Raw genomic sequence first — 14,563 nt, 5'->3', positions numbered from 1 at the left:
AAAATCAAGCACCACCCATTAAAGTCTGGAAGGGAAATGCAGAGAAAGAGTTGAATGAAAGTGCTTGTGTGCGGATGAGCATGCACAAAAGTGCACCTGAATAAAATGGACCTGTGCAACCTGCTCTGGTGTTTAAACAGCCTGCATCAAGAAAAGCTGAATTGTGCAACCAGTATAAAGCACACAAAATTAACACACTTATTTGGCACAACTTGTTCGGCTTATTTAACCATAGTGAAGGGCAGGGATGTCCACAGGGCAATAACAGAGGGCTGTCCTGCCCTCACCTTTCCTGGTTTCTCACAATTCAACTTTCACACTAACCTCACCCCCTTAAGCACTGGGAATTTATGAAAGCTTAGAGCATTGGGGATGCTGAACTCTGCATCCAGTACCATTATTTGCCCCTGCATGTTGCAAAATCAGGATTCTGAATACATATAGCAAGTCATGATATACATGCCACGTCCTCTCCCAATACTGCCATTTATATGGGTGCCATTGCATGAGCTGGTCATGTATCAACCCTTAGACGATGTTCTTTCTCCCATTTCCAACTCTCTTTCGGCAGAGGAACGCACAGAGGAATAGCCCAGTTCTTCCATTTGTCTCCTTTAGACACTGATCTCCCGCAATATTCAGCAATGCAGGAACATGCCATACTAGGATGGTTGAGGAATGGCACCCTGCATCACAGTGATAGTGCTGCTGGCGTCTCCATAGCGACGCACCCACATTGTCCCAGCTTCTGCTGGCTTCATCATCTTTTGCCAACCCCCGCTAGAGCCCAGAAAAAGGGTCCCCCTGTGAAGAAACGCCCAGGGTAGAATTAGCCATCAGCTATGGAAGCTTGAAACCCAGAAGACTGCCTGAAGGCATCTGATAAGCTTCAACGGCTGAAGTTAAGGAGCTGCATTAGAAGCTAAGGATCTGCATTAAGAAGACTGTTTGCAAAGAACATGTGAACTGCTCTTCAACTCCTTGGAGGAAGAGCAGTAAATTAAAATGGAAAATACAGCCATGTCTATCTCAGTACCAAACTATCCAAAAGCAAAATGGAAAGCCACCATTAATGCAAAGCAGACTTCAACGACTTGGTGCTCTTCAGCTGTTTTGGACTACAACTCTCATCAGAGGTCTGCTTGCTTGATTTTGGAAGAGTTCCCTCTCCCATGCCAGTCCCAGCCTCCCCCAACCCACGCTGCTCGGCAGGCCAGCCCTGCACCCTTCTGGAGAGAGTTTCCAGCCATGGAGGCAGGTCCATTAGGGTGGACAGGTGACTGCCCCACCAACCTTTGCTTGCCCTCAGCCAGGCCCAACCTGCCTGCCTCCTTACATACAACCGGTCCAGGGAGAGGCACTGCCCGGGGCAGCTTCCTCCATCCTCAAGTGTTGACCTTCTACAACTCAGCAAAGAGGAGGGTGGGGACAAAGCTAGAACTGGTTGGCTTCACCCCGGGCGCATTTTTCTGGGTGCATGCTGCTCCCGCTGCCCACCCTGAGCCGCTTTGGGAGACCTTGCAAAGTTGCAAGTTCTCGCAAACAGAGACTGGGAGGGAGTTTTGAAGCAGGGTTTAATTTGCTGCGGAGACAGAGAGTGCGGATTCTGATGTTTGACTAAAAGACACACCCAGAAGCCTTGCCTCATCTCTGAAGCATTTGGGCTGGTATTTGTAGTAACCATGGAAAGGGAAGTTACTTTGAACACACACAAATTTACTTTCCTTGCCAAACAGCCTGCAGGTTCAAGAGAAAAACCACATGTAAGCTGTCCATGACTCACATTCCACCATGGTATGGCTGATTCTCTAGGAACGGTGAAAGGTATGGAAATTCTTGCTGTGCAACCTTATAGACAGATGTGAGCAGGCAGAATCTCTGGGACTGGGGTTGCCCCCTTTTGAAGAGAAACTCTCCACCCAGACATTGTCTGTCATGGATGCTTTAGCTGAGATTCCTGCATTCCTTGCAGGGGTTTGGACTGGACGACCCTTGGGGTCCTTTCCAACTCTAAATTTCTATGATTCTATGAATAATAACAACACTGTTAGATTAGATGCCATTCAAAAAGAGGCAGCCCATCCCATGTCACCACCTTAGGTGAAATAAGAAGGTGCCACCCCTGCCCATTCTCCTTGCTACCACCACTTCTCCTTGCTTCTCTAGTGGTGGTGGTGGTGGCGGCGGCAGGCTACCCACAAGAGCACTACCCTGACGGATTCTGCTGCTTGAGGCAGCTACCTCAGTCTGCCTCATGGGTGGGCCGGCCGGCCTTGCCCTTTTCCATAACACTACAGGGTGGGTTACAATGGCACAAATAATATAGTTAAAACCCAAATAAAAACCAGCCACAAAAACAAGCACCACCATACGTTAACCAGAACTTTTCAGGTAGATTTGAAATTTTGCAAATATATTTGCAATATATGTGAATTGACACCAGTGCGTTTGGCAGGCAACTGAACTCATCCAGCAAGCCAAGGAACAGCCATCTAATTGTCAACAACACACACAGGAAGCACGCTCTGGCTGCAGGGAGCATGAGGATGAAGAGCATGCATCCTATACACCTGTATTGTGTTGTTGTTGTTTAGTCGTTTAGTCGTGTCCGACTCTTGGTGACCCCATGGACAAAAGCACGCCAGGCACTTCTGTCTTCCACTGCCTCCCGCAGTTTGGTCAAACTCATGTTTGTATCTTCGAGAACACTGTCCAGCCATCTCGTCCTCTGTCGTCCCCTTCTCCTTGTGCCCTCCATCTTTCCCAACATCAGGGTCTTTTCCAGGGAGTCTTCTCTTCTCATGAGGTGGTGGCCAAAGTATTGGAGGGCTGATTTCCTTCAGAATGGATAGGTTTGATCTTCTTGCAGTCCATGGGACTCTCAAGAGTCTCCTCCAGCACCATAATTCAAAAGCATCAATTCTTCGGCGATCAGCCTTCTTTATGGTCCAGCTCTCACTTCCATACATCACTACTGGGAAAACCATGGCTTTAACTATACGGACCTTTGTTGGCAAGGTGATGTCTCTGCTACTGTGTACTCCACATTAATTCAGAATAACAACCATTCCCTATTTCATGGGTAAACTGCCCCTACTGAAAAGCAGTGTGTGTGTGTGTTTCCCCCTCACCCTCAGAATCATTAACAAAGATTTGAATTCCCACAATACGAATGCACATTGGATGAGTGGGAGAAATAAATGGGAATATTCCAGGTAGATGGAGAACAATTAACCCATGTTAATTGCCTTTATCTAGAACTAGCCCCCCTAAGTACTTAAAAGGGACGCGGGTGGCGCTGTGGGTAAAACCTCAGCGCCTAGGACTTGCCGATCACATGGTCGGCGTTTCGAATCCCCGCGGTGGGGTGCGTTCCCGTTGTTCGGTCCCAGGGCCTGCCAACCTAGCAGTTTGAAAGCACCTCCGGGTGCAAGTAGATACATAGGGACCGCTTACCAGCGGGAAGGTAAACGGCGTTCCGTGTGCTGCGCTGGTGCTGGCTCGCCAGATGCAGCTTGTCACGCTGGCCACGTGACCCGGAAGTGTCTGCGGATAGCGCTGGCTCTCGGCCTATAGAGTGAGATGAGCGCACAACCCTAGAGTCTGGCAAGACTGGCCCGTACGGGCAGGGGTACCTTTACCTTTTTAAGTACTTAAAGGGCTTCACAAACATCCTTTCAGAAACTCGTACAACCATGGTAAGGCAGAGATGGGAAACTTGGGGCTCTCCAAATCTTCTTGTACTACAACTTCCATCATCCTTGGCCCATGCTTTTTGAGCCTTATGAGAGCCCAAGATAATTTGGAGGACCAAAGGCTCCCCATTCCTGTTACAAGGAAAGTCATGATTAGTCCCACAGACAGGAGAGGGTGGAGTTGAGGGTGAATAATGGCTTGTCTGGTGTCACTTACTGAGTTCCTGGCTGTGGTGAAGTTTGAACTTGATAGTACAGCCTTGCAGCTGAGATCTGGTGTAGCATAATAGCTAAGGGCTGGGGAGGATCCTGACTCCAATATACATCAGTCATGAGCTGACTAGGTAGCCTTAGGCCTGCCAGAATTGCCTCATCACTTTCAGCTAAGGATGTTACAGAATTCTGATTAAAACATAGACGGGAGTGGAAATTGCCAGGGTTCACTTATTTGTCTCATGTCTGGAACGTAAATCAGTCCAGTGAATACGATTGGTATTTACTGCTGTTGCTTTCAGCCTGCAAACAATGCATAACGGATTATGTTTCCCCTCCTTTGCAATGAAATCAGTGGGGCAGAAGAGCGTAATGAAAATGTAACTTACATAACTAATTACATAAATTATGTAATCTCGCCACTGTGGGCAGAGACGAGCAACGTAGTTTTCGGTGGAAGATGAACTGCAGTGGAAGGCAAACAGTGCTGTATGAATCTGATACAGGGCAGAACAGAAAACGATGCCTTCCTACATCCCAACATCTACACACAGAAATGATAATATTGCCCTACCTTATAGGCTTGTTGCAAGGATTATTAAGATAATGTTTGTTGCAGTTATCAGGCACTAGTATATATATATATATCCCCAGACCGGTGATGATCCAAGATGTTGGGATGCCTGAGGTGCAAAATCCACACAGCACCCCCATCATAGTAAAAATTCTCAAAATAGATTTCAGTAATTTGTAATTTTGCTGCTTTTCCAAGGCACCCCCCAAATCTGCCACCTGAAGAAGAGGCTGCCTAACCCTGCCTCATGGGCAATACCTGACTTTTTTGCCAAATTAATCCTCTCCCAGGAACAGCCGCAGGGGTTTCATTCTCTTCCCTGCTCTCTCCACCCCAACCCCCCTCCATTTCAGCTTCTCCAAGGGGCTGATTCCCCCAACAGCCTGCCAGGTTTTGACAAGCAGAGCAGCGAGTTGTGTGGGATGCAACTCTCTCAGTCACGCTTTGCAACGCACTTGTCCCTTTCCCCTCCCTCCTTCTCCCTCCCTCCCTTTCTCCGCCCTGCCATGTGGAAGGACAGCAGCAAAGTACAGTCCTCGCCCCCACACACACGAGACAAGGATGTCCTTAAAGGGGCTGGAACATTGTGGAGAAAAGGCTGTGTGTCTGACTCACTTGCAATCCTGGGAAGCAGTCCTTTAAACAGCACAGCAGTCCTTCGCACCTCCACTTCCCTCATCCATGTTGGCCCACTGTGCTTGGACTTCACACCTGAAGTCACTGCCCCTTGTCTGTGACATCACCAACCACAATGACGTCACAATAGGGGTTAGCATTATTCATGAAGCATAGACAGCATTTTTTATACACCAGTGTGTTTTATAATCCTTCCTCCATGGAGTATTTTATTCAGCCTTCCTCACAAACAGCCTTTCCTATTCCCATCCGTATATGGGAATTAAGATGGTGACTTGTCCATCATAGCGACTTCCTATTCCACAACAACAGCAACAATTTCATTATTGGGCTTGGGTTGCCCCAGCCACTCTGGGCAGCTTCCAACATATATAAAAACGTAAAAAAACCCCAAACACTAAACATTAAAAAAACCAAACCCTTCCCTCACAGTGGGCCAGTTTTGATGAAGTGAAGGGCCATGACCAAAGTTGTTGACTTTTTTTTTAGGATTGAAGTTGTTGAGCTTTTTTTGTTACTTTTCCCCAGGAAAGAAACTGCCACAGGGGTCAGATTAAACCAACCAGTGGGGACCGAATTAGGCCCCCAAAATGGACTTTGGACATGCCTGCTACAGGGCTGCCTTCAGATGTCTTCTAAAGGTTGTATAGTTGCTTATCTCCTTGGCTTGGGGGGACATTTCACCTCCAACATTTCACTGATGAAAATAGGGACGTCCTAAGGAAAAGCGGACATTCCAGGATCAAATCAGAAACCGGGGCGGCTTCTGTTAATCCGGGACTGTTCCTGCAAAATGGGCACCTGGAGGGTCTGCCTTCAAGCCTGGATTTATATGGGGTTGCTCGTGGCCCCAGCTCAGCCCTGACAGAATAGGGCTCCCCTGCAATTCCACATTTTCACGTCTATTAGCCAAGCCATGCCACTCTAAGCCACTTTCCCCCCTTCAGTTCGCCTTCTCTATCCAACTGCCTGCTCTGCTGTGCAGCTCATCCAGCCGTACCTCTTCCCATAATGCAGATTGTCCAAAGGGAATCTCACACCAAAAGGCAGCCATTAGGTGTGGGACAAGCCAAGTCAAGTGAGTTGGCTTCAGATGCTCCTTGGAAGCCCTGCTGTCTTCCCCTGTGCTTTGGCTGAACTTGTTTTTAGAGCCATGTCTATTCATGCTGCAGAACTATTTTGTTTGGGGGATTAATTCATTTTGCAGCCTGGCATGCTCTTTCCCCTCCCTGCTCCCTTCCGTGTCCCATTGGCACATCTGATGGAAGCAGACGATGAAACCAGGAGGGAATGAAGCCCACACAGCAGGCCACAGGATGCAGCCAGGCAAGCCAAATTTTGCAGCTCCATCTAGTGAACCAACCATGGTTTCTGTGGTTATGGCTGCAAAAAAATAAAATAAATAAAAGGGAGAGCCAGCTCTAAGGAAGCCAATGCCTTGTCAGATTGACTTCCCCTGAGAGCTGTACTTGGCTAAAGGAGTTGGCAATTGTAGCTCTGTGATGGGTAATTTTAGGGTTGCCATATGTCTGGAATTTCCTGGACATACCTGGAATATGGCAGTCGGAAGCAGTGTCTGGGCAGAAATCGCTGAAATTTCCAGGAAAATCAGGACATGACAAGTCTAGATTTTGCTGAATTTCCTCAAAAATGTCATTTTTGTGTGTCCAGATTTTCACTTTTTGAAATATGGCAACATTAGGTAAACTCCAATTCCCAGAACTTGTGGGGAGTGCTTTAAAAGTATGGTGTTTGTGCAGCTTCATGGTTGGTATCCTAATGGGCAGAGCTAAGCTAGCAAGAGGGAAGAAGAAGAAGAAGAGTTTGGATTTGATATCCCGCCTTTCACTCCCCTTCAGGAGTCTCAAAGCGGCTAACATTCTCCTTTCCCTTCCTCCCCCACAACAAACACTCTGTGAGGTGAGTGGGGCTGAGAGACTTCAGAGAAGTGTGACTAGCCCAAGGTCACCCAGCAGCTGCATGTGGAGGAGCGGGGAAGTGAACCCGGTTCCCCAGATTACGAGTCTACCGCTCTTAACCACTACACCACACTGGCTCTCCCCCCCCCCTCAAAATCCCAGAATCCAGAGCTCTATTCATGCTGCACAAATTAGAAGGGGAGGTAGAGGAAATAGTGCTCAGAATAAATTATGCAGATTAAGACAATCAGCCTTTATTTTCCTACTTTATGTGCTTTATATAGTGCTTCCAAGAGCCAGGTTCTCAGACAATATGGAACTATTCTCACAAAGGGAAATATGAACTAAAGGGCATGATGTTTCAGGCAGAAGATATATTATCTTATAGCTGGAAGACGGAAGAACATCAGAATGGATATGCCAGGGGTCTTGGCCTGGCCAGACCTACTGATCTTCAAGATCATCATTCTCCTCTGCTGTCAGAAGACACAAATATTCCTTATGGATGTTCACATACAAATGATAAGGACAATAGTTGCCCCCTTTTAGAATGCAGAAAGCTGCCTTACAGCAGGACTTTTGTACTCTGACTTGCTAGAGGTCTACAGGATATTCCCATCACATGCTCAAACACTCACTCACAAACTCAGAAGGAGAGGAAACTAATTGATTTTAGGAAGTTCAGGGGTTTTTATTCAGGAAGCACCACCCAATCAGAGTTTGACCCTTGTCACTGGAGATGCCAGAAACCAAACCTGGGATCTTTTGCATGTGTACATCTTCTGAGCTATGTGTGCTGTTTTGCACAGTTTTGGAATATCAAAATGTCAGGCTGGGACCACACCCAGCCTACTAACTTCACTCAGGCAGAAGTGCCTCAGCCCTGCTTCTGAAGACAGGACCAGAACACATAATATTGCCTTGCCTTAAAAGTACAGGCATTTGGAATTTTATCCACTTAACCCAGCCTGCTGGGGTGTGGAAATAGCACATGCAAGTCATTTCATGCTTCACCTGAAGGGCTTCCTAACTGAGGGTCCTACCACCATGGGGCTAAAGGTACTATAGCACCTATGCTTTGGCTATAATCAAGAAAGGTGCCACATCGCATCCCTAGCAACCCTCCATCCTTCCCACGCTGTCCTGTTGTCATGGCAGCAGAATGCTGGGTTGCTATGTGGGAGATGGCAGCAATTGTCTAGAGCAGCAGATGCAGCAAGGTCTGGGGTGGCAGGCAAGGAGAAAGATGGGGGGAGAGTGGCAGATACACGTGTGCCTTCCAGTGAGGACAGGGTTGAGCGGGTGATGCTGCTGGCTGTAAGGTGGCAGGCACTGCGAAAGCGCTAGGCTGCACTTGCGCCATGGCCTAGACTTCTTGGGGAGGAGAGGGAACTAGCATAAAACCGCCCTGGCGTTACAAGTGTGTCAGCCTGGAGTTTAGAGAACAGCTGGGGGCAGAGGGGTGGAGTGAGGTGGCAGCTACAGAGAGAAGGGGAGGCAGGAGTCCTGAGTCACACGACCATTCATGAGGCTGGGAAAGGGGAGTAGGAAGAGACGTGGCAGGAGATGCTTGCCAAGGAGGGTGGCAGACAGGCTCTTCCAAGAAATGTGCCGATGTCCGAAATGGCAGGTGACCAGTTCAGTGTAATGCAGGTATGGACAGGGGAAGAATTCAATTCAGTTCACATCTGGAGGCAAAAATGCCAAATTCATGCTTTTCAAAACAGTACATGAACTGAAACAGCCACCCTTCTAAATTCATACTCCTCCGAATTTTGCAATGCCGTTCTCCAGCCACGTAATGGGTATAAAAATGCACGTCTAGAGTAAAGCATGCTCAAGACAGCAGGGATCAGTCATCCCATATAACACAGAATTATCCTGATTCACAGCTTTATAATAATTTTATTATTTATACCCCGCCCATCTGGCTGGGTTGCCCCAGCCACTCTGGGTAGCTTCCAACACATATAAAAACTATAATACAACATCAAACATTAAAAGCATCCCGATACAGGGCTGCCTTCAGATGTCTTCTAAAAGTCCTTGACATCTGGTGGGAGGGCTTTCCACAGGAAGGGTTCCACTGCTGAGAAAGCCCTCTGCCTGGTTCCGTGTAGCTTCACTTCTCGCAGTGAGGGAACCACCAGAAGGTCCTCAGAGGTGGACCTCAGTGTCCAGGCTGGACATTGGGGTTGGAGACGCGGCAATGTTTCTAATGGTGCCAATAAAGCAATGTGATATCCAAAAGAGAATGTCATACCAAGGAAGAAGGGCATGGTAACCTTCCTAGAGACCCTCTCAGAGTCCTGCTCTGCCTAGCCCTTCAATTTCTGCTCTCCATTGCTCAAATGGACTGAGCTTCGAATAAAGGAGATCGCTTAAACTGAATCAGACCATCGTCTGTCTCAGGGGTAGTCAATGTGGTACCCTACAGAAGCTGTTGGACTCCCATCACTCCCAGCCAGCAAGGTCAATGGTCAGAGATGATGGGAGTTGGGATTCCACAACATGTGCAGGGCACCACGTTGGCTACCCTTCATCCACATACTCTGGCTGGGAGTGGCTTCCCAACATTGCAGGCAGAGAGGTCTTTCCTAGCCATTCATCAGCCGATGCCAAAGACTGAGCCTGAGAGGACTATATCCATGCACAGAATTGCACTACCAATTAGCTACAGCTTTGATGAGTTGGGGATGGTGACTTTGTAATTTCTTGTGGGCACTTCCTGTTCCATTCTCCTGGCCCTGCGTCAGGGTTGCCAGATGTCCATTATTTTATGTAAATGCTCTTTATTCTAGAACGCAGCGGCATTGCCACTGAACATTTGGACGTACTTTTGTTTCAGAACATTCTGGCTTCTAGAACTCACTTGTGCAGATACCATAATTCCAAGATATCTCCTTTTTTCATTAAAGGAAATTCTGACAACTCTAGTGTCTACAGACATACAGATTTCTCTCTCCTTTTCCTCAGACCATCAATAACACAAAAAAGCATTTAATGAAGGCCAAGGGGAGAGTTCTTCACTAGCCTTCTGCTCATTCTCTCACTTCCTCTTTTATTGTGACTGAACAAACTCTGACAATTCTTCTGTTTTTGTATCAAGTTTTTTTGTGAGGGTGGGGAGACTTCAGGCTTATAGTATCTATTTTGTTTTTACCAGAACCCTGAGACCTACCCAGCACAACCAAATGCAAAATACTGAGGTGGCAGGGGTGGGGAAGCATGCCAACAGATTCACAGAACAAGAGTGCCTCTGAGAACATGCTCAGTGCAGGAACTTGTTTTCAGAATCAGAGCTGAGCTCACAGCCCTGCCACACAAAACCCTACCCTTGGTCCCCTGCCCTGTTGCCCCACCGCAAGCTTCCTTCATATCTCCCGTCCACTTTAGAAGGGAAAAACTAGGATTCAGGACTTCTGCTAATCTACAGCAAATCAGAGCACATCCAGTAAACGCTGATAAACCTTCTGTCCATATTTGGTTTCAGGGTATGCAGGAAGGGATTGTGCATCTATCCTACATGGAGGACTTTCATGCCATGCAGAGCAGTACAAATTCTAGAAACTGTATATATTGGGCACAGTTAGCTATTGATAAGGAAACAACATTCTTTGCTGTTCCACAAAGTTGCAGGTACAGGGGGAAACTTTCAGCCAGCTCAGGGTTGAGGTGCCTCTGACTTTAAGGCCTAGCAAAGGATTTTACAAAAGGAGTTCCACCACAGGCAGTGGAAGAGGGAATAGCAACGCCCATCATAGAATTGGACTGGGTTATCTAGTCCAACCCCCTACAATTCAAGAATCTTTTGGCCAATGTAGGGCTCGAACCCACAACCCTAAGATTAAGAGTATCACACTCTACAGACTTCCCTGGGCCAAATACAGCCTGACGAAGGATGTCAGTGGACTCGCCTACCATGAACAGAGACAGAGGATGGCGTTGCATTACATTCTTCTCCCTTTTCCATCTGAAGATTGTGGGTTGTACTCTTGGGACAACTTCCACTTACACAATGGGACTTCCCCTCCTGTTCCTCCCTATCTGTCCCCCTACCCTGTACCCTCCCAAAATCTGCTCTAGGGTTGTCCTCAACCCTCTGGAGCATATAGGGCAGCCGGGGAAGAGGGAAGTTCGGTTGAGTGAATGGAAGTCATTTCTTGAGAACAATGACTGGATCCGATTCAACCTGGTTCTCCTTTAGAGCAGGAGGGGAGGAACTGTGGCCCTCCAGATGCCAATGGACTCCAACTCCCATGAGCCCCAGCCGGTGTGTCCAATGGTCAGGGATGAGCAACATTTGGAGGACCAAAGGTTGGCTGCCAGTGCTTCAGAGGGGCATGTGTTTGATGGGCATCTCAAGTTGTTTCCCAGAGGCTGCATACACACAATATTTTATTCTAGAATCAATGAAGAATGATCACTTGGTTTTTTTTCTACACAGAAAACCCTACATTTAGACATTTGAGGGTGGGAGAGGAAAAAAAGATAGCTTGTCAAATCAGTAGTACACGATGCAGGAAGCTGTGTCTGGCAGGAAAACCACAGTGCTCAGCAGCTGTGGGTTGCAACCTGAAAAACAGAGGCCTCATGATGCCCTTCTCCCTTAACCCATATCTACATAATGGCCTAGCAAGCCACTTCCTGCTATTTTTACATAGAAGTACAATCATGTGCTTAAGGATTTGACAGAGAAAAATAGGTATGCTTGCTTTATGTTAAACAAGCAAGGCAGGAATTCCTGGAATGGTGCTGAAAAGTTAAATCAAAGTAAGCCATTGCAATGGAAGTTTGCCAGCTTTTTTTTAAAACTAGCCTTACTCCTCTGACTTAAAAAATGAAAAAAGAATGGTAATCAGAAATTAAGTAGGGGAAGAAGCTTTCCCCAGCTCTTTATCCCCATGTAAGGAAAAGCGTCAGTTGCTTAAGTTTATACACATCAGGCTGCTATTAAAGGCATAGGAGCAGGGTGAAAAGTAAAAAGTTGGCAACCTTAATACCATGAAGGAGGTGAAGCACCTGTTAGGGGTTTGTGACAGATAGTCATTTATAGCCTCCCCCCCCCCCCCCCGAATCTGTTTGACTCCTTTTTAAAGCCATCCAAGCTGATGGCCGATACAAATTCCACAGTTTTAAGTATGTGGTCCCCTGCAGGCATCCTTTTTATTAAGCATTCATCATGACTTGCACTCATGGTGTTATCAGGGTGGTTACATGCAATTTGCATTTTCAGTTCAATTTGTGCCTACAAACGCTTTGAGGCAGTCATGCTGCTTTGCTTGCGGTATGTGCATGCCCTGTAGCTTCTGGCCAAAATCCTGCAACTTTTCACATCACAAATGTTCCTGGGGTTTTTTGTTTTTTGTTCCTGCTTTTGTGGTGCCACAGTGTAAGAATATCTCTCCAGACGGCAGCAATATGGTAACATTAGGGAAGCATCACAGAACAGCTGATAAAGGGGAATGATGTGTGCGGCCCAGTATAAATCCACCACTAAAGCACCATTAAAAGGGATGCGGGTGGCGCTGTGGGTTAAACCACAGAGCCTAGGACTTGCCGATCAGAAGGTTGGGGGTTCGAATCCCCACGACGGGGTGAGCTCCCGTTGCTCGGTCCCTGCTCCTGCCAACCTAGCAGTTCGAAAGCACATCAAGTGCAAGTAGATAAATAGGTACTGCTCTGGCGGGAAGGTAAACGGCGTTTCTGTGCACTGCTCTTATTCGCCAGAAGCGGCTTAGTCATGCTGGCCACATGACCCGGAAGCTGTACGCCACCTCCCACGGCCAATAAAGCAAGATGAGCGCCGCAACCCCAGAGTCGGTCAGGACTGGACCTAATGATCAGGGGTCCCTTTACCTTTTTAATGCACCATTATTGCATCAATGACAAGTTGCAGGTAATGCCTGCAAGAAAGCCAAGAACCAGGGAGGGGCCATGTGCTGTCTGAAGAAGTTCTTTCTTTTGTTGGTCCTGACTCTTCCAACGTTCAGCTTCACTGGATGGTCTCAGGTCTAGTATGATGGAAGATGGAGAAAAACATCTCTCTGTCCACTTCCTTTGCATCACGCAAAATTCTTTATGCATCTTTATCGCACCCCCAACCTCTTTACTCACCAAAGCCCCAAATGTTGTAATCATTCCTGATAGGAGAGTTGGTTCAGTACTGTCACCATTTGGGTTGCCCGTCTCTGAACCTTTTCCAGCTCTACAATCTTTTTGAAGATCATAGAATCATAGAATCATAGAGTTGGAAGAGACCACAAGGGCCATCGAGTCCAACCCCCTGCCAAGCAGGAAACACCATCAGAGCACTCCTGACATATGGTTGTCAAGCCTCTGCTTAAAAACCTCCAAAGAAGGAGACTCCACCACACTCCTTGGCAGCAAATTCCACTGTCGAACAGCTCTTACTGTCAGGAAGTTCTTCCTAATGTTTAGGTGGAATCTTCTTTCTTGTAGTTTGGATCCATTGCTCCGTGTCCGCTTCTCTGGAGCAGCAGAAAACAACCTTTCTCCCTCCTCTATGTGACATCCTTTTATATATTTGAACATGGCTATCATATCACCCCTTAACCTCCTCTTCTCCAGGCTAAACATGCCCAGCTCCCTTAGCCATTCCTCATAAGGCATCGTTTCCAGGCCTTTGACCATTTTGCTTGCCCTCGTCTGGACATGTTCCAGTTTGTCAGTGTCCTTCTTGAACTGTGGTGCCCAGAACTGGACACAGTACTCCAGGTGAGGTCTGACCAGAGCAGAATACAGTGGCACTATTACTTCCCTTGATCTAGATGCTATACTCCTATTGATGCAGCCCAGAATTGCATTGGCTTTTTTAGCTGCTGCGTCACACTGTTGGCTCATGTCAAGTTTGTGGTCAACCAAGACTCCTAGATCCTTTTCACATGTACTGCTCTCAAGCCAGGTGTATACAACAGCCAGGTGTATACAACAAGCCAGGTGTATACAACAGCAAGATACAACAGCCAAAACTGTACAGAGTATTCCAAGTGTTGTCTCACCATAAATTTGTACATTGGCACTATGATATTGGCAGGTGGTTCTTGTTGTTTTCAATCCCTTTCCTAATGATCGATAACATGGAATTCACCTTTCTCACAGCTGCCGCACACCGGGTCGACATTTTCATCGAGCTGTCCACCACAAGTACTCCAATATCTCCTTCCTGATCCTTCACCACCAGATCAGCCTCTACAAGTGCATATGTGAAGTGAGGTTTGTTCCCCACACCAGAATGTGCATCCCTATAGCTATTGCCTTTAACAGCAATGTGATGTGCAGATCCTAGCAGGCGATAGTGCTGATATCCATGCTGTGAAAAACCAATTTCAAGTCAATGTCAAAGGCATGTCAGGCTGGAATGGTCCTAGTCAGTTAGCAACCCTACCTTTCCCCTTAGCTAGCTGTGTTGTGCTAGCTGTGCACAACATCCACTTTAATATCAAGCTGTAGTGCAATAGAGTCTTGGGTGTCAGAGCTCGTCACTGGATTTCCAGCTGCCTTTG

General features: G+C 47.2%; 1 protein-coding gene and 1 long non-coding RNA gene across 2 annotated transcripts in view; one reads left to right on the top strand and one right to left on the bottom strand.

The window, feature by feature from the left end:
• The window catches only part of AGAP2 (ArfGAP with GTPase domain, ankyrin repeat and PH domain 2), a 119,740-nt gene that overhangs the window by 91,711 nt on the left and 13,466 nt on the right, over positions 1-14,563 (bottom strand). The gene's annotated exons all lie outside the window — the stretch shown is intronic.
• LOC308471204 lies at positions 8,217-10,127 on the top strand. Its single transcript, XR_013982788.1, has 2 exons — positions 8,217-8,690; positions 9,886-10,127. It is a non-coding gene; the product is annotated as an uncharacterized lncRNA (long non-coding RNA).

This window comes from Podarcis pityusensis, assembly GCF_964106645.2.
Source record: "Podarcis pityusensis genome assembly, chromosome: 2".
NCBI lineage: Eukaryota > Metazoa > Chordata > Lepidosauria > Squamata > Lacertidae > Podarcis > Podarcis pityusensis.
Note: the sequence above shows the minus strand (reverse complement) of the source record. Positions and strands in the feature narration are given on the sequence as shown.